We start from the raw sequence: 21505 nt of genomic DNA on the forward strand, positions 1-21505 counted from the left end.
AGACATTCTAAGATACATAGAGCAGGGCTGGTGAACTATCTGCTGGACATCAGTTCTGTTCCACAAAGTCCTCAGGGATCCAGCCTCCTTCTAGCTTTCTACTTCATCATCCTTATATTTGGGCCCTCACCTGTATGGCCCAAGATAGCTGCTGGAGCATCTAGGAACAACATTCCAGTCAGCAAGAAGATTCTTAAAAAGTAAAGGAAGCTGTCGTGTAACCCTTTCACTTATATTCTATTGTCTAGAATTTCAGCAAATGGTCACACATAGCTGCAAGGGAGGCTAAGAAATACAGTTAGTTGAAAATGAGTGTTTCTATTATTATGGAAAGAGGGAAAATGGAAATTGAGCAATGAGTAGAATTCCTGCCAGAAGGACCATCCCAGAATATGTCATATCACTTATGTGCTCACCTAGGTGCTACAAAATCAAAGGCTGATCTAGTGTCAGCCAGACCCAGATGCCAATCCTGGCAGCATTACTTGATGAGCTGTGTGATGCTATCAACAACAGGAATAGTGCCTCCTTCCTTGGTTTCCATAAAATGATGTGAGATGACCAGCAATGCCTAGCATAGTGCCTGGTACATAGTAGATGCTCAGCTAACATTTATTATTATTTTTATCGTTCTGCTTGCATATGAGGCTGGCTCTGCTCCAGACTTTAGACAAACTTGGGCACAAAAATATTAACAAAACTCCTGGTGGCTGTGTTTCCTGAGCAATTTCATGCCCTATCCATTAACCAGTTGCATCAGAGCAAATGAATGGCTACCAGAGAGAATATCTTTATCCTCCATTGCCTTTTCCCTCTGTCTTTGTTGGATGATGTCAAACAAGACAAAAGTGGGCTTCCCTGGTGGCACAGTGGTTAAGAATCTGCCTGCCAATGCAGAGGACATGGGGTCGAGCCCTGGCCCAGGAAGATCCCACATGCCACAGAGCAACTAAGCCGGTGTGCCACAACTACTGAGCCTGCACTCTAGAGCCCACGAGCCACAACTACTGAGCCCACGTGCCACAACTACCAAAGCCCACGTGCCTAGAGCCTGTGCTCTGTGACAAGAGAAGCCACAGCAATGAGAAGCCCGTGCACCGCAACGATGGGTAGCCCCCGTTCACCACAACTAGAGAAAGCCTGCGCGCAGCAATGGAGACCCAATGCAGCCAATAAATTTTAAAACGAAGAAAAAAGAAAAAGGAAAAAAAAAGTTGATTACATTTTTTTAAAAAGACAGAAGCAATTAATACACTTCTCAGCACCTTAAGAGAGCACAATTAGGGTCAGCAGAGCTTAAAAAGGAGCCTAACATGAAGGAGGGCAGAAGTAAATTCTTTAGAATGCAAAGATCATTTGTTTTCATATTGCTTTATTTATCAGGCCAAGGAAACTAATGTGAGAAGTCACTCTGGAAAAGGGTAAAGAAAAATATATCTCTTTTAGTACTGTCCACTATACCATAGCAAGTAAATGGATTAAGAGGTATACTAAGCTTTATTTTCTATTGTTACATACTCAGTTCCTCTTTGAATATGCTCTAAGATGCACTCAGCACTTCCCATTGGCTTCTGTCCAGGCAGGAATTTTCTACTTAAGTTGAGAATTACTGTGATAGAATGATTTAGTGCTTGGGCAGACCTGTGTGAATCCTGGCTTGGTCACTTAATAGGTGAGTGATCTTGAGACAAATTAATAAACTCTTCTAATGCTCAGTGTTTTCGATGGGAAGACGGAGATAATAATGTCCATCTCATAGAGCTGTCTTGAGAATTAAATGATGAAGTGTATGTATAAACCAGATATCCCCAAGTTTTCTAATCTACTTGGGTCACAGTTTTATCCAATATCTGCATAAAAGGTCTTATGACCCCCTTTCCACATTCCATGGGAAATCCACATATTGCCCAAAAGCTCTGAAGATTTAGGGTGCCGTGCTTTTCCCAAGTTAATTCACTCCATAGTCGGTTTTCCAACTATTTCCCACTTCCAGGTGTCATTCTTGACTGCCATCCTCTGTCACCTGCTTTCTTTGCTCTAGCTCATCTGAGAGAGAAATAAGAGTAAGAAAAAGCTGGAAGCAGAATAGCCACGAGTGCCTAGAATTTTGCAGGAGCAGTGGGACTGGGCAGGAATAGGGAGACCTGGCAGCTGTAATAAAGGAAGACGATACAAAATGTTGCCTGTCTGGATAAAGGGAGAAAGGAGGAGAAAGTAGTCAAAGATGATTGTAAGATTTTGAGTCTGGATTAGCAAGAGGATGATGGTGCAGACATGAGCAAGACCAGAGGAGTATTTCACTTTAGTCGACTTTAGTCAATGGCAAAGACATTGAATTTGGTTTTAGAGATTCTAAATAATAATGGAGCATTCAGAAGATAATCCCCATGGCTCAGGAATGGTGGTGGTCCAAAGCTCAGAGAGATGGCAGTCCAGAGGAACAGGTTTGGAAGTTTCTTTTTACAGGTGACTGCTGTAGCACAACTCTCCCCGACTCCAATATTAAAATTTTAAGTTATTGTTTTAAATAAAAAGAAAGAAAATTGGCATTTTGGAGTCTCAAAAAAACTGAACACCATCCAATTACATCACAAATAATCACCCCCTAAACTCATTCCTTTAGCCCAGCAACTGAGTTTCTATTCACTATTATTTTTGTAACAAAAATTTAAAATCACAGAATCATAACTCATCGCAGTTGTAATAAGCCTTCAAATGTTCCTGGTCTAAATACCTCACTGCCACAGGGGAAACTGACCTGCTAGAGAGTACAGGTGACCTGTGCATACTTACTCAAGCCGAATGATGTCCCCAGGTACCCATAACCTGCCAGAGGAATTTCTGCTCTTCCTTGCTCATCTTTTCACCTACCGTTTAGCTGCTGAAGATATGGTTTTCGACATTCTATCTGCATTTAAAATGTTTCTTCCAACTAAAATACAGGCACAGGTAGCAAGGAGAGAGTGTGGAATAAGGAGCCAGAAGGCGTACATTTTAATCCCAAGCAGAGAGAGCTGGCTGCATGACTTGAAGATATTGCATCTTTCAAGGTCTCAGTTTCCTCATTTGAGCAGCAAGGGACTGGCCTGGATTAGCTCTGAAATGCCTTGCAGCTCTGATGTTCCTTGATTCTTGGAGGTATTGACTGTCTCCAACTGGGTGCACATCTTCCAATCCCACACAAGATGGAGAGCAGGCCCATCCCAGTATTTGGGGAGGCCCATCAGGACCAGAGCTGGCCTCTCTCTGTGGGGGCTGGAGAAGGGAAGCAGCTGAAGCAACACTATCAGTTTCCTTCCTATTCAGAAGAGAACAATCGAGCTCCTCCCAGGGGAAGCCTTTTGGATTTTGACAGTGCGGGGTCTGTCTTGTGACGGGAACGGAGGATTAGTGTAGGATGGGGTGCTTAGCAGCCGGGATTCTGAACACGGAATCAAAGATGGAAGGAAAGCCAAGAGGTCCTTAGGTCCAGTCCCCTGCCTCTATCTAAGCCTTCCAAGGCAGATGGTTGTCATGCTGCATTTAAAGATCTCCAGGGCAGCTTCCCACAGCGTCCTGGTCGGCATGTTTCCCCTTACAATCAAGAAATTCTTTCTGATGCTTAAGTGGAAACACTGTCAACGTAGCACAAGTCTGTTTACCCTCGTCTACTCCTCAGTGGAGATGAGAATGAATATTCTGCGTAATAATGACCCTTATTATACCTGGCGGTGAAGATTAAGTCACCTCTTAGCCTTCTCTTTTTGGGGGCTAAATCTTCACTCTATTTTCCACCCAGTTAATCATTTTTTTTTTTTTTTTACTCCTATCTGGATCCTTTCCAGCTTCTACAAATGAGTCTTAAAATAGGAGGATGAAATCTGAGTTCCCACTCTAATTAAAACCTCAGCAATGCCAAGTTTTGTGGAAAGATTACTCTCCAGGCTTTCATTTCATAATTCTCGACATACGGCCGCATCATATTACGATTTTGTTGTAGTTCTTTCTCACTCACTCAGGACCCACAGCTCTCTTGCTATAGTCCTCATCGCTGTCAGTCAGAGCCCATTTTCTGTCCATTTGAAACATCTTCCTGTTTTTAATGACCACCCCCTTCTAAACTGTTAAAGGTCACTTTAAATTCTAATCCTACCTCCTAACGCTTGAGGATCTTTTCCTGCCTTAATGCAATCTGAAACACATTCTCCTCTTTATCTCAGTCCCTGAGAAAGGAATCTCAGTTCATATCAATCCTAGAAGAGTCTGACTATCACTCATTTCTCCCAATACCCACAAGCATGGTTTGAGAATGAAGAACAATGCAGACCACCCCCTCCATTCATTTATTCCACAAGCATCTTTCTGAGCACTAATGATAGGCATTGGGGATACAGCAGTGAACAAATCACAATTTCTCTATCCATTCAGTAGCATGTCCACGCAGTGCATACCAGAATAAAGTATTCAGTAAGCTCTTACTCTTTGCAGACCTGCGGTGGGTGTTGGGGCTATGGCAGTGAACAGGATCTCATGGCTTTCACATTCCAATGGGAGTGGGGAGGAGGGAGACCAGGTACAAGTCAACCGAGAAATAAACAGAACCGAGTCAAATCTTGATAAATGTTTTGAAAGAAACAATGGAATGATAGACATCAGGGTGGGGGCTATCTTAGATGTGGGAGACTCCCCAAGGAGAAAGCTCCCCAAGGAGGGGGCTCTGAAGACCTTACAGCTCAGCAGGGGTCTGCTACTCTGAATCAATGCCCTTTAGCAAACCAAAGGTGCTCGGTTCTTCCTTACAGACCCAGACCTCACCTTTGCTAGGGTGTTGATGGCTGACAGTGCACTGTTCCTTAGTAAATTATTGACAGTTTCAAAGGGCTCTTTCATGTACTTTAATCAGAAGAAGGGATAAACGGAAGGAATTTCAGAATACGGTTGCCTTAGTTCCTTAGGAAGTTAATAGACATTCCTGGAAAACAAGAGTCCAGTGGTCCATTAAACATGGGGAGAGTGGACTTCAGAACCATCAGTTCGATTTCTTCACTATAGAACTTCTCACACACTTGAATACGCTGGTGAACTTTCAGGCTCTCTAAAATGGGATCAAATTTACAGCTGTTTCTTGAGTTTTTTGCATGCAACCTCTTGAGAAACACTCTTTGGTGAACACTGGGCTGAGGAGGTATCGTGGATGCTTTGTTGTCTTTTGACATTGGATGTGGCATTTGGGATATGATGTGCAGGCCAGCTGGATGTTTGTGAAAGGTAAAATAGGAACGAGACTGGCTTCTCGGCAAGCCTGGGCCTGTAATTCTCTACTTTCCTCAGATTGTGAAACCTTTTGAGAATCTTTTGAGTGTCTGAATTTCTACTTTCCAGGAAAATCCACAAACACACATAATTACACACCATGCAGAGGATTCACAGGCCTCTTACCAAAACTCATCTACGGACTAGAGGGTTTCTAAGGACCTGCTCAATGCTAAAGTTCTGCTAAGCTTCTGCTCTCAGATCAGGTTGACCTCTTGATCCATGTTTTTTATGAACGTATGGGTTTCTTGGGCCCAGACCAAGTGTTCTACATCTTCCCAAGCTCCTTCAGCCTTCGCAGGATGCTCAGGACACAGAGGATGCTAATAAGTAACAGCCAGAGAGGGTGGGGAGACCCTGCAACACACAAGTACCAGCCAACCCTGGGGATACCCAATTGGCTTCCCAATTAGTGAATGAGGTCATTTTCCCTCTGATGTTTTCCAGAAATAGATCTGTGAAGAAGGCGTGCACTGAAATGACCTAGCGAGGCAACGGGAAGGAAGCGACTAGAAAGGGAATCATTAAAGATCCAACTTCTTCTTTAAAGGGAAGTGGAAACAGGGGCCTGGAGGAAGGTTATAATTGCCAAGCCAGCAGTGGCCCCTGCTTTCCTCCCCCCTGCTCCCAATATGGATTTCCTGCCTGCGGGGCACCGTTTGATTTAAAGCTATGGGAGCCTGGCAGCCTCTCTCATGAGAAGGGCTCAGCAGAGAAATAGAGCAGCGTGTGCCCTCTTCCTGCCACTTCTGCATGGAAGCAGTTGGATTAATTAACCCTGTTTCCTCAGCAGGACTGATCCCGACACTTGCTCAAGAAATTTCGATGCTTATGCATAGCCTGACTGACAACTAACAAATTATGATTCTCCTTCTCGCAAAATTGAATGTCCTCTGCTTTACATAACCACCTGGTTCTATAAGCAATCATCAGCGGTGTCTTTCCCTTTCACGCTCCTTTGCCATGAGTTTTGAATGACCAGTGAAAAGATGTTTTGATGATGTGGTCCTGAGAGTGTGCCAAAAACCCACCCCACCTGTGTGGCTTTTCTGCATTAGCCTGGGAGGTTATAAAGGGTGAGGGCAGAGAAAAGATGGATTTGGGTCCTTGGGACTGTCTTCTAGAACTAAGTTTTACAGTTGATCAGATTGGCTTGAATACCCACCTGACAATTTTGAAAGCCTAAAAATAAATTGAACCTGGTACTTAGAAAAGGCAGCTTTCAATATCAGAGGACGTCTCTGTGTTTCTAGTTTTCCATTTGGCCGGGGAATTTGTTAAGGCTCTAATTTCCCTCCCTGTGACCTGGCTTGCTGTCTTCAGGTACTAGCTGCAAGTCAGAATGACACAGACTGTGCAAATAAAAGAGGCAGGGAAGGGAAAAAGGTCAACATGTGTTTTTCGTTCCAGTGTAGTTTCTTACTTTGGAGGGTTATGTTTTTTTTTTTTTTTTTCCTTTTTGCAATAAAACTGGTTCTGCTACTAGACTAACATATGGTTACCTTTATTAGGCAATTATCAAAAGAGATAGGAAGTCTTTCTGGAGTTTTTAAAGGGGTCCTTCCCAGAATGCCAGTCTTCATTGGCCCTTTCCTCCTGGCCAGTGTTCCACCACTTAGTCATGTATTAAATCCAAATGTTGGATGTCCATTTCACACAGAAGCCAGAGACACGGGCATCATCTGAGAACCTGGAAATGCAAACTACCAGGCACCATCTCAGACTTACTAATACAGAAACGGAGGGTGGGCCCAGTGATGTTTTAACCAGCCCTCTGAGTGATACTGATACAGGCTCAGGTTTGAGAAGCATTGATACATAGGGTGTAACCACCCACCGCATGACATGTGAGTCACCTTGGGCACTGGCTGCTTCAGAAGCCCCCACAGATTTATGAAGCTGAAGTTTGTCTTTTTATGGGGGTTGGGGGCAGGTATGTGGGTGGAGACGTTTTACCACTTGAAATCAGAGGAACTTCCAGATTTGTAAGTCACTTAAACTCTCAGTTTTCTCATCTATAAAATGGGAATAATTCCATCTGTCTCACAGGGTTGTTGAAATGGCTGAAGGACAGAATGTGTGTGAAAGTACTGTGTGAACTGCCAGACGCCATCTGCAGTGAGCTCCAGGGTTAGCTCTACAGATTAATAATGCCAACATGCACTGAGAACTGCAGGCTCCTGGCTGGGGAAGGGGACAGGCAGGGACTGCATGTCCTCTGTCCTTGTCTGTATTCTGAACCCCAAGTCCAGGTACATAGTGGCCATTCACTGACTCTTTGCTGAAAGCTTGGAGCTAAGTATTCAGTCATGCAGTCATCACAAGTACCCTGTGAGGTGGATTCTATTCACACCTGCCTTTTTTCGATGAGACCTGAGAGGTGAAGCCACTTACCCACAGCCACAAGATTAGAAATGAAGCCAGTGTCTGAACTCAGGCAAACCGGCCCCAGAGCCTTTGTTTCCATGATTTCGCTGCACAGCCTCACAATTAACTCATTAATGGTGATGCTAAGGATGGTGATGTGAGGTGACATTTCATGAATGCTGCTTCTGTGTTACTCTCCCAAGCTCTCCATGTGCCTTAACTCACCACAGCCCCATAGAGGAAACCGTTGGTAACCACTACTAACATTCCCCTTTAAAAAGAAAGGAAACAGAGACACAGACACGGGCCCTGACTTGGGGTTTCTTCTTTCCAGTGTAAAAATGTCTTCATATGGTGCCTCTCTGTGTACTGTTGGTGCACTTGATATCTACCAGTAATCGGTGATCCCTTATAAAGCGCCCAAGAAGTGCCCAGGGCTGTGCTTCTAGACATAGAAATATAAGACACCATTTCCACCCTTAAAATGCTCCAAATCAAGTTGGGGAAATGGACTGGTCCTCATAAAACAGAAAATAAAAGCTAATCTATAGATTAGGTGCTGGTTTGGGATGCACAAAGTAATCCTTTTGCACCTTCAGAGAGGTTAGTGGGAATGAAGTCCTCAGATGAGGATTCTCACAGGGGACGGAAGGAGACTCCCTTACTGGACTCAGATACCAATTGCTCTGGGCAATGGGCATTAACTGTTGAGTTCAGCATCTCCGCACTACACTTTCCCATAAGTTGTCATAGGAACCAGGGGCATGGAGGGCGTGGTGACCTGCTATCCCATTTTTGTCTGTTTTGTTCACTTCTTATGCTCGGTACAGAGGGCACTGTCTAGAATATAGTAGGTGCTCAATGAACGTTTGTGATTGAATGATTATAAGCAGGAGAGGAATAACATGGTAAAAGGAGGGCAGATGTGGGCAAATTTGGGGTTAGATGGGGAGGTAGGTTGTCAGGGATATTACTCCCTGAAAGAAGGTTGAGAGACCCCAGGTTGGGCAGGAGGCAAGTACTCCAGAGAGGTCCTGAGTTCAGAAGGAGCATGAGAGCAGAGCCTTTGCTATTTAGAACACAAACTTCCCCACTCCCTATAGGGGATGTGATACTGTTGGCAGCTAAGTTTCTGGGGATCCCCTCTCCCCACCCTGGAGAAGAAAACTTGTAGGTACTTGGTGATTTTGAAAATTGAGAACCAGGGTCTCTTGTCATCAATTTCATTTTTCCTGGTTTTTCTTCTACTTAGCAAACTTTTGGACACCATGTCCAATTTTTGGTTACATCCCATGTATCCTTCAGAGGAAACTGCACTAGTAATTGAAAACACAAACTGGTTCTTTTATTCTAATTCACGGGAATGCAGGTAAGATTCCTGTTTGTGCTCTACCTTGGCTCTCTCTTTTCTAATCCTGGGAGAAAATCTGGATCTAATTCTCTGCTTTGGTCCTTATGAAAAATTGTAGGATTTCATCAAAATAGGATTGTGTGATAATATTATTTGACACAGTAATTCCATTCCTGGGAATTTATTCTTACAAATGATCTAGAAGTAGAAAGTTAGGTGCACAAAGACACTTATTGCTGCATTAGTTAAAATAATGATAAAGCTGGAAATAGCCTACACATCTAATAACAGGAAGATGGTTTGAAAAAATAAGTGGTGGGAAGTCTACTCAATAAAATATTCTTCAGCCTTAAAATTATAATTAATAAAGATTATGGAGCAATATGAAAAATGCTCACAATATAATGTTAAGGAAAAAAAACAAAAAATACTACCTTAAATTTAGGCTGTGACTGTACCTGTGTCAAAATGATGCATACATCTGGGTGAGAACTAGAAAAAAAATAGAAAAATGATATTATGATTTGTTGGGATAGCAAGATTATGGGTAAAATTTCTTTTTTCGTCTTCTGCTAAAGTTATTATAACTTTGTGCAGTTCAAGGGGATTGGAAACAAGATGGTCCGGCTGCCCTACAGAGCTGACTGCCCCTTTGGAAAGCGGGAAGAATCACAGGGTACTCAGTGAGATACGAACATCTAACACCCAGCCATACCTTAACCTGGATTGCCCAGACTTTTCTCTTGAGGGTAACAGTCATGCTTGATATTCCTTCTGGCCCTCTCGGGAACACCTAGGCTAAAACTCTGTCTACTGCACGTGCTCAAACCCTGGGGTTGGTGGGCTGACTTAGATAACCACCGCCCCCCGCCCCCCATAGCTTTCATGGATTTTAGTATTATTTGCCTTTAAGAATCCCAGTAACGTATCAACTTCAGAATTTTTCCTCACCTGAGAATTCTCCCACTTTCAAGGTGTCCCCAGTTGAGGTGAACTGGCTCGGCAACTTACTAGCTATATGATTTGGGTCAGGTTACTTAACCTTGCTAAACCTCAGTTTCCTCATATGTAAAATGGATATAGTAATAGTGCCTACTCCATGCAGTTGCTGCAAATGAGATAAGACATGAAAAGTAATATTTACTATACCAGCTTAATAGAAAGTACTCAACAAAGGGAAGCTATTGGTAATATATTATTGCAAAGGCACCCATTTGTTCTAAATGTCAAAGAAATAAGTTTAAATGTAAATTGAATAGGAGAATAAAATACCCCCTTTCAATCTCCAGAGAAACTTGTGTTTAATGGAAAAGTTTCAAACCTCATTTGATTATACCTTTCAGTCTTATTATAGCTCCTTCTTTCTCGCTAGCTAAAAAGTACGCTCTAGGTTTGAGTCTTTTCAAGTGTTCTTTTTTTATTTATTTTTTATTTTTATTATTTTTTCTTATTGGAATATAATTGCTTTACACACTTGTACCAGTTTTTGAGGTACACCAAGGTCAATCATCTGTATTTATACACATATCCCCGTATCCCCTCCCTCCCTCGACTCCCCCTTTTCAAGTGTTCTTGAGGCATGAAAGTGTCGTCTGCACTACTGTGTTTAAATCAATGTAATGGAGCTTAACTAAGCATCAAACCAGGTAGTTTGGTCTGCATAGTAACTCTGACACTTGGAGAAACGCATCATTTCAGGCCAGATAGAAGGCTAGGAGAAAGAGCCATGGTTTGTGATGCCACAGATGACTAACCCAGATGGGGTAGATGAGAAGGCTTGGAAGCCAAGAGCCACAGCCAAGGACAAGAGAGAAATTTGGTTTGAACGGACAGTGTTAAGACCTCAACAGCCTAGAAGAAGTCTGGGGTGATTTGTGACCTGTTGAGTACCAGAGAAAAAGATGTGGCAAAAGAAGGCACAGATGTTCTGAAGAATGCAAAGAATTTGTGACAGTTCATAGTCTGACTGCGGGAAATGCCTGCCAAGGGCAGATCGCAGTGGACCGTGGGAGCATTTGTTCAATGAGAAGATATGGGAAGACTACGACTTCACAAGTGCCTTTACCAGAGTATCGTCTTGAACCAGAAACAAAGGAGGAGGAAGAGCAGGACAAGAAGTTGCTTCAGAAGAAAAATAAATAAATTAGCGAGTCTTTAGAAGTAGATTAAAATATTTCTAAACCAACAGCCCCCTTTCTCCTATCACTTTTTTTGTAAAAGTTATTGTCAATGACTTGAACTGACAGCTCAGAATTGAGGATGTTTGTAGCTCTCTCCACATTCTCTTATCAGAACCCCCGCTACTCAGAGTCAAAAAGTTCCATTTCTCCTCCCATCCCTATTATACAGAAGCTGCTGTCTAAGACCTTGGCAAGCATTTCTTCTTATCAACCTGAAGGTTTATACATGCAGTTTTTATACAAATGTGCATCTAATTCACATAGTGGGAATTATGGAGACCATACCCATTAAGAAGTCACTGGATTTGATATTCTCCTTTCTCACAGGTATGAGAAGCTAGGTGTGGGATTACAAGGAAGCAGGTACTTGCTGGAAGGCTGGAAAGAGAGAATGGAGGCTGCCCTGTTCAATGACTATGCATCAGAAAAGAGCATTTAGCCCCTGAACTTGGGCCCTGACTTCCTACTAGAGTTAGGACAGAGCTAATTATGCCTAAGTATTAACACCAGCAGTGCCTTCATGCAGGCTTCCAAAACCCACATCTGAGCCAAAGAGAGGAGACAGAAGGCAAGTGTTGAGGGAAATAAAATATCCCATAAGCAGTTATCCTGGCCCAATGTCCCTGCATGAAGGAGCCTCCGCAGCTGTAGGACACATCAGGCCTCATGTTGCTTGCTTCTAATGAGGCCAACTAATTCTGTAACCAGGGACAGGTTTTGTGATAAACTGGAAAGTGACTTCTGGGGCAACTGTCTCCAGTTCTCAGAAAGAAAATTCACAGAAGTGAGTGATTGGCTAAAAGGCCAAGAGGCCGTTGACTCAGCGTGGGGTCCCAGAGCAGAGCGATGTGGTCATTCACAGTGTGAGTATGTGAGAAAAAATAAAAATAAAAAAGTTTAATTTCTCCAGCCAACATCACAAGCTGAAAATATTTTTCCTTAGTAAAATAAATAAGAGAATCAGAGATTTTTCTTGATTGGTAATAATATTTGCTAAACGTATTTAATGCAGTTTGGAGATGTAGACTTGTTATCAGTCCCAGAGGAAATAAAGATGAGAACAGGATTTAGCTTGGCGATGAGCTGCAACCTAGCCACTCCTCTCTCTCTCCTTATTCATACTTCACTTGCTCAGTTCAGAAAAATAATATCTGGGGGTGGGGAGGGAGGTTGTAAGGAGTGGGTTGGCTAAAACTAATAGGCTCAGTGATTGCCAAATTACTAAGAAACTTCTTAGTTGACCCTGAACTTGCTTCCTGTCTAAAGATATATGAAATTCTAAAATATAATAATTTGAGGAAAGCCATTAATGAGTCCAGATTTTAGCTGAAGTCTCCTGAAATAATATAAGCACTCTCTAAATGAACGATTCAGCCTCAGTCTGCATACCTGCTTGATATTTTGATGAATCATACTACCACTTGCTTGAGAACTCCTTGTACAGATTTTAACATTTTAATAACCTTAACATTCGTTTATTTTACCAAAAAAAAAAAAAAAAGGTGTAGCATTTGAAAAACCATATTTATAATGGTCCTTTTCTAATTTTGTCCTCTGGGCAGATGTTGGGTAGCAATGGTAGAGATGATGACCTGTCTGGAAACTCATTCACATTATCAGAGATGGGATAACATGTAACTATAGATGGAATGTTCTGGGGAAACGATGTACCAGTCCTCCAGGAAGAAACTACATATCGCACAGAGGATTCATATACCATTGATAGACACTCAGGAAGCCAGTGAAGGAAAATGTTGCCCACACTGAACACTAGGAAGTTTAGCATTCTGGTCAATAATATTAACAACCCTCCTGGGACTTGTCACTTATCTTTTGACGATGCAGCTCTGTGAAGAGTGGTGTTAGAAGACCATGCCCAGGAATTTCTAGAAAGACTCTTCTCATACTCATTCTCACTTCCAAGTGCCCACATAAGTGAAGGCCATCCCTCTTCCTCATTCCTCAAAGCCTTTAGGATCCCAGTTTTCAAAATGAAAACTGTTTCTACCGTTTCAACAGCTCCAGCAGACGACTCCCTTATCTTTCTTATCCTCCTAATTCACACCCCCTAGATGGTCTTGTCCCCTCCTCTTACTCAAACCCACCTCCACATTGGACATTTTCCCTATGTTCCTCCGTCAAACTCAGTGCTGGTCCCTGCTTTTCTTAAGTTCAATCTGATACATCAATCTTGTTTTCATCTAAAATTAAACCTGACAAAGAGGAAAGTCCTGGTTCTCTTATCAAACTTCGCTTCACTGTATTTTTCTCTACTATTGGGGAAAAGCACTGATGTACCACATATGCATTGCTGATTTAAAAAGTGGGTCCCATAGCCATTTAGTTAATCCTTGGAGCCATGTAGTTAGAAAGAGTGCTTGATGTTATCCAGTACTTTGTTTGTCTCCATGAGAGAACAGAATCTCAGAGAGTTTGGGTGACTTGCGCGTTTGCACAAAGGGTCTGGGCTGGAGTCCAATGTTGTTTTCAGTATACCATATTGCCTTCTTTTTTACTTCCTCTCTGCATATGGCACTGTGCTAGGTGCTATAGAAACACTCCCCAGGACCTTTCAATTCAGGAACAGCGCCGTTGACACACCAGCATGAAAGGTACATCACACACCACCCAACTGGCACTGACGTGCCCTCCTGCAGTTATTTATATCACATAACGCTCTCACCACCTTCTCCCTCCCTCCCCTCTTCCCTCCCTCCTTCTCTCCTGTGTTCAACCTGTCGATGACTCTGGCCGTTGCTCCTCTGCAGTGATACCGAGGGCTGTCTCTGCTGCTGTGAGGCTGCCTTTCAACAGCTCAGTCCCTGGTGCGGGCCTGGATGCCTCTCCTTACGGGGCCTCCACCTCCTGACACTCTGCCTTCAGACACGCCAGACTGCCCTGGCAGCCATCACCCCTTCACCTGCCATCCTGACCGTGTCACACCCACCCCTGGGAAAATCTCCAGATGTACCCTGAGCAAAACACAGAGGCCTGAGTGAGGAGACTGATGGGGAGCAGGGCCCCTGAGAACACAGGGCAGGTGCCAAGTTGCAAACAAAAGAGAAATGATAGACTTTAGAGTGAAACTAAAAATAAAGAGAATGTGTTTTAATACCCCTTTGGCTGATTCATCTTTCTGTGGCACCAGAAAGAGGGCCGTTACCCTCTATTCACGAACGCCTTATGTTTTGCTTACAAGGCCTCTCTTCCCACATCTGAAAGAGTAAACTGACAATAACAGTGTAAGTATAGGAGATAATGCTGGTGGCATGGCTACAATCTCCACATTGGAGCCGGGCTTATCTTACAATTTCCGTCACAGTCTTTCTTAAAAAAATGAGATAACTCAGGCCCCTGTATGCGATTCCTCAACATCCCTTCTTATCCTCTCTCTTGTTTTGTCTGTTTTCGTCTTGGTCAGGCGTGGGTCCACGATGGAGTAGTGATTAAGTGGGCCTGGTGACACTGTATACTCGGTGGCTGCTTGTTTACAAAGCATGGTTGGCAGGAAAGGGAGCCTTAGATTTCAGTCATTCCAGAGAGGGAATGAAACTCTAATTCTTAGCCTACCATGAACTCTGCATAATATGAGCTTTTGCTCTAAAGTGCATCAGTGAGTAAAAAGAATGTCAATGGCTGTCAAGAGCAGGAGATGAGAAGATATAGAGGAAGAAGAGGAAAGAGAGAGGAAAGAAATACATATGCTGGTTGAAAGTGATTGGGGAACCACTTCTGACCATGTATTTTGCCCGCACCCATCCCATGCCTTGCAGCATCGTTTTGAGATAAGTGAATAGATACTAATGCTGAAAAACCAATTATTTGAGCCGGTGGATTACTTGGGAGACATCAAAGGGAACAAGAGTTCAAGATAAGCCCATATAGCTTGTCTGACTTGATTGGAGGACCCGTTCTCATGGAGTGCCTATTGCAGATGAAAACTATTCAGGACAGTCTATACAACATAAAGTTTGGATATGCTTTCAAAGGAACACATATTCATTCACTTTAATGGAGAACAGTGCTCCTTTATCTAGAAAGGACATCTTTTCAGCCAAACTTTGGAAAGGATGCACTTTTAAGCGGAAGAGAGGAGGAGGAGGAGGCCTGCCCCACTAGCCTTGTTGGCCAACTAACTTCATAACAATAATAATTACAAGAGCTAACATTATTTAGAATTTATTGCGTACCAGACTTTGTGCAAAACACTTTACGTACATTCTCACTTAATCCTCACAACAGTCTTGGGAGATACTCTTATGTCCATTTTACATAAGAGGATCTGAGTCTTAGCAGAGTTGGTGCCTTGCCCAAGGTGAATAGTGTAAAAGTGGCAGAATCCAGATCTGTCTGACTCCAAAACATGTGCTTTTAGCCACTCCACATGTTTCCTCCTTCATTGGTATGACAGATGTCACAAGCAGATCATACTCAAATCCTGCATTATGTTCTAAATAATTGAAACTATATAACTGGGAAATGGTAGCTAACTTACATAGCAGGCCCAACTGAAATAATTCAGACATAAAAATGACCTCCTGGCATTTGATTATCTTTTACCTTAGACGTTGATAAACCAAACTATTCCCTTAGGACAACATTTCTGTCCAGCAAAGCATTTCTCTTGCCAAAGTATAATTTTGTTGGCTACATCTATCTCCTCCAAGCCCTGGAATCAAACCTAAAGTAGTAAATTGTGCTGACCTGGCAAGAGGCTCGCCCTCCAGGGCATTGTATCAGGCTAGAGTAATACATCATGTTGCTTCCCACTCTGTCGGCCCATTTCTCCAAAGAGCCCTAAAACGGTAATGTTTCTTCTCTGAATCTCTAGTTTTCTTGCCTGTAGGCTGTGCACTTTAGCTCCCTGGCCTTTGGGACAGAGGCAGACTGAATAGCACTCATTTCACACCGGCCCTTGAGTTGGGGCTTCCCAAAAAAAAGGCAGATTTGAAGAAAGGGGCAGCCCCACAGAGCTCTGCTTCATTCCTTTTAGGTCCAGAGATACACAAACATTAACTTGATTGGGTAATGGGAAGACTTTGGTCTTTTGGGTTATGGGGATTTAGTAGCTGAGAAAGAGTTGCCAAGTGGTGGGGGTAGTGGCAGGTTGAATAGGGCCACAATTCCTAGAAAAGATGACCTCGTCCAATTGAGAAGTAGTGGGACCAGCAAACACTGGCAATTAAAAATTAACACAGGCCAAAGTGAAATCGATGCCTAAATTTGATAGGTTTTCAAGAAAAGTTTATGACATGCCGTTCATGGAAAAGAGGACATTTTCTCAGTGTTCACTTTTATAAATCCAAAGGCCGGTCCTACTTGGAAAGACCTTCTGCAGAAAAGCAGAAATGTGCAGAGTTCACTAGAAACATATAAGGGAGGCAATAGGTAAACATTTTTGAAAAATTTTCTTCAAAAATAGTCCTACTTTTAAAATGCTTTGACAATAGTTTTGATACTGACAGTCAGGGACTCAATTCCCCAATATGTGTTTGAGTGTGTGTGTGTACATACCCTTGTTATTCTAAATGCAAAGCGATGTTGATGGTCTTACAGTAGTGAAGGCATCTTTCCATATCTTTACTAAGCACATAACTACATATAGCTCAATATTTGTTTTAATTCAAGTTGATTTCCATAGAATTTTAAAGGTAAATTATCGATTTATCAAAAGGCTTTAAGTTAAATGCAAATCCTATGAATTCAGGAAATAACAACCATTCAATGTATTACATTTGGGGTCTAGGTAATGGTCCTATCACAGTTTTCCTCGTATTAGGAATTCATGAAAGGAGTCCGGTTTTCCACGTAAAGCCATAAAAAAGGAAAGTGAGAAGTGATTCTCACTAAAATGGAGGCAAATTTAAGATAACTCACATTTTACCCAACTTTCCTACTAGCATCCCATGTGAAATTATGTCAACTGAATAAATTTTTATTAGATAACGTGGTCCATGGAGCATTGTTGCCTAAGAAACTAATCATTCTGAGTTATTTTAAATTGTCAACACGTCTGGAAGTTTTGGATAGATAGTTGGTGTAGGAAACCTAACTGTCTGGCTTCTAAAGATATGAACTATAGTATTTGATTGTGTGATCAATCCTAAGTTCATCAAAGTTAAATGCAAATTCATTTTTTATTAGTTAATAATCCACTTGTGTTTTCTACCAGACACATAATTGTGAATTTTCTAGAAATAGCCCTGGAAATACAACTTGAACTGTCTGACTTCTTTTTTTCTGCTTTCAAAACATGATCAACTTTAGTACCTCCCCCTGTTAGCAATTTCTAGAGAAGTTTTATTCCTTGGAACCCAAAGTGTAACGAGTGTATGTCTTCAGGACTGGATATTTCTCTATTTGGAAAATGTTTGCATTTTTCATTCTTTAAATACTGATTCTTCAAATCAATATCTCCTGTTTCCAACAATAGAGTTAAAATAAATAAAGAAAAGCTTTCTCAATAAGCAAGAAGCGAACTTTCAAAAGCAATTAAAGCTGAATACAATGTCCCAACTGTATTCACAGAAATCTATAAGAAACACAAGCTTATGTAGCACCAATAAAGGTAGTACCATTTTCACCAATGATGAATGACCAGAGCTCTTTACTCTAGAAGTGATGACCCTAGGTTAATCTCAGTATTACGCCTTCTCCTTCAGAGATGGAGGGAAGCAAGCTGCTTGCATCCATGACAAAATGTGAGACTCAGCTAACTGGCATGGTTTTGATGATGAAACTATTCTTCCCCAAACCCTTGTCACTAGCAAGTTTTTCCTGAAGATTATTGAATTACTCCACTGCCCATGCATTATTTAAAGGGAAGTGCTATTATTATAGAAGCCAGCTGTTTAATCATTGGAATTCTGTCTGTTGGCCAACTTTCAACAGCGGTGCACTGTGACAGCACTTTATGTCTGCTCATAGAGGACTCAAGGCCCAGGTTAGGTGCTAGCCAACTTGCCTGCTAAGCAATCTTTGGTTTGCATGTGCTGGAGCAAACCTACTGAAAACTAAATACACAAATATATAAATTTCCAATGTTAGGACTTTGTCAGCAAGGAAAATTCTGTGTAATTCTATACATGCCTGTTTGCCCTAACAGTTGAGTAAGTATATGGACGCTTCATAATTGGTATGACAGAACTCTGGGAGTATACCTAGTTGTAGAAAGAACTATCCCAGTCACCTGTTTTTGTTTTTTGTTTTTTTATAGTATTGAGTACAGAAAAGGTTTTGAGCATCTTGGGGAACTCAAATGATGAATAGAAAACAAATTTTAACCCTCTAAGTCAGAAAATATTTGGACTTCTTTCTTGAAGACAATGCAAGTGGCTTCTAATCATAGTGAATATTTGGTTGGCCTAGAAGAGTATTCTCCTCCATTTCTTTACTTATTGCAGAATACTTGGAATGGAAATGACCATAGCAGTCAGACACTGTGTGCAATACAGGAATATGCTCCTAGGATCTCTGACAGGTGTTCATACAGCCTTTACTGAACTGCTTCCAGCAATGGAAGTTCATTACCTTTAAAAGAAGTCAGTCCCAATTTTAACACTTTTAAGTTCAAATTGTTAGAAGTTTTTTCATATATTAATCCAACATTTGTTTCTTGTTCACCTACCAATTCTGATTCTGCCCACTGGAGCATAATTACCTAGTGTTTGATGAGGAGTTTCTAAAGGCAAAGATATAACAGTTCATTCCATCTCATTTAAAAATTACTCATAATGACAACAGCTGCAACTTTGAGGTCATTAAAAATCCCTATTCTTTTCAAAATTGATACTGCAGCAAATAATTTTACTGCTTTCCTGGTAAACTACATTGTATCATGCTCCTAGTTTTAACCCATGGCAACAAATACCTTTATTTTCGTTCTGGAAAAAAAAAAGAAATATGAGGCATTTGAAGATAAAGGGAAAAACCTTGACCCTCAACTCTGGCCTCTCAATTAGTGAGAAATGATTTTTTGTTGTTGTTGTTAAATATCTTTATGTAGAACCAGAAATCAAGTCTATAAGACACTTCAAAGGATCAATTAAACTTTAAAAGGCAAAGTAAACACTTGTTATATTCATATATTTTCAATGAAGTACAATTAGTCTATTGTAGACATTATGAATATACAAAGAAAAACATCTTTCTAGGACTGTGGTGGCTAGAGATAACTGGTGGTTACATTTATAGCAAGGTCCAACTCTGTAATATTTCAACAACATTAAAAAAAACAGATATAGACATAAGGTAAACTTTCTTTTTAGAGCATTACAAAAGAGGCCTAAATTTCTCTGTTCCTAAATTCATTGATCTATGGACTAAAAAAGCACGGCTATTTTATAGACTGAGCCGTGGTGAATTCTGAGCTCATCTAGGAGGTGACACACCAGATGCCTGGTGTGTGCTACTATTTTTTGCTGTGCTCATGATTACTTTCTATCTCACAAGAGGAAGTAGACCTGTGGTGAGTTTCATGGCTGTTGACAGTCACCAAGAAGGGAATATACTACACATATAGTGTTCGATGCTGTTCTGAGATAAAGGTTAGTGTCTTCCTCCAGTGGCAAGCAAGGAGCTCCACAACCTATGTATGGAGTCTCAGAAGGAAGATTACTTTAGTGATGCTTGAAATGCAAGTGCTAAATAGGTCCTGGAATCACAGAGCCCATCCCTCTCGGTCTTCAATCCATAAGGATGAACTCTGAAATGAGTTGTTTCTAAGTTAGCCAAGTTTGAAGATTTCTGGAACCACTCCTGCCACCTTACCTCCAAATATCAAATGACTACCCCAAATTCAACAAATGAATCTCCATTATGTCCTGTTAAGAAATGTACCGTTTTGGCAAAGAGCAATCATTACCTGAGGTGGACGACAGGGACAGTTACCTCAAAGTAGGCTGAGTCACCTTCTCCTCTTTCCCCACCCCAAGAGAAAACCAAAGTGTATCAGTTACTCTCCACTGGCTGACCCTTTCAGCCTCTTGAAATAGCCACTTAGCAAAAAGTATGTAGAAGTCCTTTGTGGGTTACAAAGAACCATGTAAGCCTATTTGTGTCTTTATTCTAATTTATAGTTCCAGGAAAAGATTATAAAAACAAAAAACAAAAAATATTGTTTACATTGCCCAAGGGACCAGATGAGTCCTGGCTTGCCAGGGCCGGGCTGGCGAGCAGAAGCAGAGAGTCTTCTGCACTGGTTGATCCTCTGATGGCAAGTGAAAGCACCATTGAGGCTCCAACTGGGGCCAGCTGCCCAGTCCCTTCCAAATCCCTCAACTGTGAGGAGCCCACAGGGTTCACCCTGAAAAACAGCAGCACACCCCACCCAAAGAGACCACAAGTGAACCCTCGCTAAGTTTCTACCCCCAGCTGCCCTAAGAATGACAATAAACCTGCCTTACAGGGAGGAAGCATCCCCAGGTTCCTGTGCCGAGCATCAGGAAAACATTTGGATTCTTAGAGGATGCCATGAACAGCTGGCCCCTTGAGCTGCAAGGCAGCCAAACTAGTTTGGTAGCAGGCCATGACCATGGGTCTGATCTCCCCCAACTAGGGAGTTCAAAATATACATGGGGATTTTGACTTTCAAAACTTCATCCTAAAATACAGTATCATTACTATGTGAACATAAGCCTTTTTATTTGAAATATAATGCTGTCTTCTGTGTCAGGAATTAAGATTAAACATATGTCACATTGATTAATTGGATCCTTCTGGGTCAACAGTTCACAAATTTTCTTCCATGAAGCTTGGACATCGGTGAAGACTCAGGCCCTCCACCTCCCAAGGGAGGTAAGGGAGACAGAGAAAATCAAGATCCAGTCCCCTGCCCTTGCCCAAGCCACAGCAGTTTCACTTCTGTCTGTTTTATATACTGGTATATAAGCAAGATTTGGTGTAACAAAAGTTCTACTGTGACAAAAAGTTTACGAAGAATTCAAGTACATTTTAAGATCCATGTAAACTTGTTTTGCCTTCTTTTTAATTCTAGAGCCAGGAAAAGTGTGTCCAAATCAAAACAAAACAAAATAGAATCAAACTAAAACCTACTTGCCAAGTAAAGAGGCCTAACTGATTTGCAAATATCAAAAGAAATTTGATTCCTGGTGCTCCCTCTGGGCAATGAGAATCAAATGAAAAATGCACATTTAGTTCATTCTATCTCAGTCTATTAGTTATCCTATAAGAAAACAGAAATGATGGTTCTGGTCTCTCTAGGGTGGTAGGAGAAGGAGCCCTATCTCATTGATATTGCCATCAGTTCCAACCAAGTTCCAAAGCTTCTGGATGCAGTCAATAGAGGTTCTGTCTC

The 21505-nt window shown here is 41.7% G+C and overlaps 1 protein-coding gene across 4 annotated transcripts in view; it reads left to right on the forward strand.

Moving 5' to 3' along the window:
- IGF1 (insulin like growth factor 1) overlaps positions 1-21505 on the forward strand; it is a 68188-nt gene that overhangs the window by 30949 nt on the left and 15734 nt on the right. The window lies entirely within an intron of this gene.

This window comes from Hippopotamus amphibius, chromosome 7 (assembly GCF_030028045.1).
Source record: "Hippopotamus amphibius kiboko isolate mHipAmp2 chromosome 7, mHipAmp2.hap2, whole genome shotgun sequence".
NCBI classification, from domain to species: Eukaryota; Metazoa; Chordata; class Mammalia; order Artiodactyla; family Hippopotamidae; genus Hippopotamus; species Hippopotamus amphibius.